The sequence below is a fragment of the Sinocyclocheilus rhinocerous genome, unplaced genomic scaffold (assembly GCF_001515625.1).
Source record: "Sinocyclocheilus rhinocerous isolate Xijiao unplaced genomic scaffold, SAMN03320098_v1.1 scaffold1000, whole genome shotgun sequence".
Taxonomy (NCBI): domain Eukaryota; kingdom Metazoa; phylum Chordata; class Actinopteri; order Cypriniformes; family Cyprinidae; genus Sinocyclocheilus; species Sinocyclocheilus rhinocerous.
Genome location: NW_015666181.1, coordinates 146,697 through 151,228, shown reverse-complemented (window position 1 = coordinate 151,228; position 4,532 = coordinate 146,697).

The window sequence follows — 4,532 nt, the reverse complement described above, 5'->3', positions numbered from 1 at the left end:
TGCGGGCATCAGGGAGCCGCTATTGAAACCGCTTTCGATTGCACGCTCTCATTTTACTTTCACTTTCACTTTTGAGATTTGTGATCACAAGGACTCTATGGAGCGGCAGTACTTTCCACACATTTGACAACATTAGATGTTTGTCATTGGTGCTCAGGATCTGCAAATCATTCGCCATCGTCCTATCAGACATTTCTCCTTACTCTGTGTATGTGGTAAGTGAACTTTCATGTACTGTAATGCAACAGGCTACCGATAGCAAGCGGCTAACCTTTTAGTGGCTCCGTATAACGCGTTATTTGTTTCACGCTTCGGGCACACCCCTAACCCCGCCGCCCCGCCCCCCGATGTCATCGTCCATCATGATGTTTTACTGTAGACATCGTCCGATGCCAATTTGGTAGACATCGCCCAACCCTATGAAGGACATCACTGGACCCTTACTGGACCCCCTGCAGTTTGCTTACCAAGTAAACAGGTCCATGGATGATGCAGTCAGCATGAGACTGCATTATATCCTACAACATCTAGACAAACCAGGGACTTATGCGAGGATCCTGTTTGTGGACTTCAGTTCGGCTATCAATGCAGTCCTCCAGACCAAACTAACCCAGCACTCTGTTTCTAGCTCTATCTGTCAATGGATTTTTTTCCCCCAAAAAATTAATACTTTTATTCAACAAGTATGGATTAAACTGATCAAAAGTGACAGTAAAGACATTTCTATTTCAAATACATGCTGTTCTTTTTAACTTTGTATTCATCAAAGAATCCTGAACAATCCTGTGTCACGGTTTCCACAAAAATATTAAGCAGCACAACTGTTTTTCAACATTGATAATAAGAAATGTTTCTTGAACAGCAAAACAGCATATTAAAATGATGTCTGGATCATGTCTCACTGAAGACTCTAGTAATGACTGATTTTCTCTATATTAACAAAATTCTACTTAGAAACTGAATCAGAATTATAGATGGAATAGAATATAATTTACACACAATGGAATAAGATGTAGGGTAGTATTAAGTAAATAAAAGTGGTATTGTGGTAGTGTAGGTTGTGTATTAATTTTTTTCCCAAAAAAAAACTTTGAAAAAAAACCTTGTAAATCATAGTGTAGGTCTAGGATAGTGCAGGCCGCTCCCCTGTTTACAGAACTTATATTTTTCTGTTCACATTTCTCAAGACAACTTTATCAGTGACATCTATGGTATTGTATAGGGACATTTCATGCCTGGTATTCTTAAAAAAAAATAAAAATAATTTATAGCGCCTTCAAGGCCTGTTTGTGTATTATATGAGTCATTTATCTTGTAAAGTCTCTGAAAAGTGTCCAACCGGTTTTGCATCTCCATCTAACCATGAATTTTCCTCTATATCACAGACTGCCTCTTTATCTCAGATAAGCACTTTCTGAAGGCGCCAAGCATACTTGTGACTAAAGCATTGTGTACACAGTATCCTCCTGAGACAGTAGCGCTGCTCTCCTGCTAGGAATCCCTGTCCGCCGGCAGTCCAGGACATCATTAGGCCTGCACGGTAATAACGAGGCATCTTGGTTCTCAGCGGTGGGTTAATTGAAACACAGAATATGGCGATGCACGTCAATAGAGATACGGCGGCTCAGACTTGCATGCTTTATCCTTTTTGTGAATGACTAATAATCATGAGCCATGATTATTCCCTATTTTTCAGATAATTTCTGCGCCCTTGTTAAAACTTTGCATGTTGATACTTTTCAGTTGATTTACTGGCTAAGTACATATGTGTTTAGTCTCTCTGGTTAATGTTTATATCACTCTAAATATGTGCTTGTAAAGTGTCTGTTGTAAAAATGAGTTCTCCACCAGCCGATAAGCATGCGCTGAAGTCCTAGAATTCTTCCTACAGTAGCCATGGAGACAACTGTATTGTGAACTGAATACTAAAATATTTTCACTCAACTGCCAAACCTAATATTTTGGATCACAGAAACAAGTGCCTGTAAATGAATAATTTAAGGATTTGAAAAAAAAATAGTGCATCCCTTTCATACTACTTAAAGGCTTCCTCAGCAAAACAGCACATCAGCAAGTTTTGTTTAAATATACAGTGTTGTCTTTAAAGAAATACCCATTCAAGTCAAATGTCTCCATTCCTGTGGCACTTAAGAGAGATTTTTGGGGTTCTTTATCTGTATGGACTGATCTTTTGCAGTGAGTTTCTGCAGTGTGTGATGCTGCTGTTATTTACATGCATCCTGTTTGCAGTGAAGCACGATCCCTCGCGTGTCAGTCCTCCACTCTCATGAGTGTGAGATTAGCATGTTTGGGTTGCACATTGTCATTTTCTTGGAAGTCAAGGAGTAGGAGGTGGTCGTTTGACGATAGCAGAAAAAAGTGGGGGGTGGGGGTTTATCAACAGGGAATGTTAGTTACAGCCCTTTCTTCAGAAATTGTTTTTTCTGTTACCATTCTGCTAGCAAGATAACTAAAGACATATTGTTAGGCACCCGTTTTGTTTTGTTTTTCTTTTTGTTCTGTTAAATAGTTTTGTGCTTCTAAAAATGCTAATTTTTAGCCTTATTTGCAATATAAAGTTCTTAAAAGTAATTTTATAATGTTTAGAGGTTTTTGTTTTGCTTTAGATTATTATGTTATCCCAGTCCAAATTTGCAGGGCAGAACAGCCTCACTTGTATCAGTTTTGAGTGCAATTGATTGATTTGATTGATCTGTGCTGAATAGAGGAGTCTGGTGAAAACAGTTCAATATTGCAGAGAGGCGAGATAACACAGGGAAGCACTTGTCAGGCAGATAGATGGCGAACTGTGTAATGTTCAAGTGGAAATTGAGGAGATAAGGTGGTAAGATTCCACCTCCATCCTTTCAGAAAACAGACAGCATTTAACTGACTGCAGTCAGCAAACACACCTCACTTTAACAGACGTTTATCTACTAAAGAGCTTTAAAATAAAGGTAGCTGTTTTACGATTTGGCAAATTTACAATCTCGATTCTTGTTTTCTTACAATTTGCTTATGCCCCAATGACTGTTATGTTTAGGGGAAAAATAATTACTCAAATCGTAAGTATTTGTATGAAATTGTCAAATTGTAAAATAGCAAGATAGTTTGAGATTGGGTTGCAACAACTTTGAATGAGGTAACAATTTCACATTAATCATGCAAAGCCATTAAGAAAAGAGCCTTTCTAAAATTGTACCAGTTGTTAATTTCAAGCAGTGTCACAGCATTATTTGCAAATAATGCTAAATTTGACTGCTCTTAAGTTTGAAATTGACTTTCTTGACCTTTTTGTCCCACTCTCGTCAAAAGTGGGGCCGCTGGTGCTACAGGGAGGGTGCAAATCCACACAATCGCATTAATATCTGGCTCCATTCTGGTATGTAACTCTCACTTTTCACTATATAATTAATACAGCGAATACATTTAAGCCCCGTTCTGCATTTGTGTCCCTCTCGATGAATTTTCTGCTCAGAAATATGTCTAAGTACGGAAGTAGAATACACTGTGATTGCATTTCACGTTAACTTCGTCATTGACAGTCTGGTAGCTGTTCAAGTGAGGAGCAGCTTGGACGAAATGCTGTTTTAGGCCATGTGTTCCTGTTGGCTGTCTACCCTGTTCACTCTCTGATTGAGTCTGTCTGATACCTTGGAGACAGACGCTGTCTCTGTCTGTAACTAGAGCTTTTTATTTCTGTCCGTCTCCCCATCGCTCGGTCTCTCTTGCTCTGCACAGTTCTCCTTTATGTATTTTCTCTTTTCCGGTTGCAGTGTGTTGAGGATGGATGATGTCGTTAATGTAGCTCCCTCCGAGTGGGGCCAACCGGGCTCTCCAGCAGCATCTTGGGAGCCTAATCATTTGTCCGACCTCTATCAAACCCTCCTCCTTCATCCCTCCATCTTTTATTCTCACTTCATTGCTCAGTAGCTTGTGGGAGCCCACAGGCTGTAGCCGCCTCTCCCCTGTGGGATCCACCATTGATTAAGTGACACTCTGTTGAATCGCCGTTTTTCATGGTAAAGAGGTGCCTATATTTCACATTATGATGCCAGCCCCTGGGAACCAGACTGGTGCTTCACACCGTATGCTGTCTTGAGCATTTTCCAGCCAAGTTTTTAATAGGTTTCACCTGCAGCTAAGGGGACATTTGTGCCTTTTAAATGTATTCAGCTGACAAAACTGGATGAATGCGGTCGTGTTTCAGGAGGCTTTTTTTCCCTCTGCAGTGTGCAGTAATTACGAGCAGCTCTGACTCTCTGCTGTGAGCTCCTTATTAAAGTCCAGCTACATCTCATCTTTTAACTGTTGTTTGCGCGTATTGTCAGTAGGAAGCGCGTAACAGTGCGTGACCAAATTAGCTTTGCTGGGATCTTGCTGCTCAAATCAAACTTTAACAGCTCGTAAATGTATGAACAAGGTACTAATATTTCCAGTTGTCACTTTCTCAAAGGTGTTATTTTGACACTAGTGACACCAAGTGCAACTGCAAAAATGATTAGATCTGAAAATATGAGGCGTGATTTTCC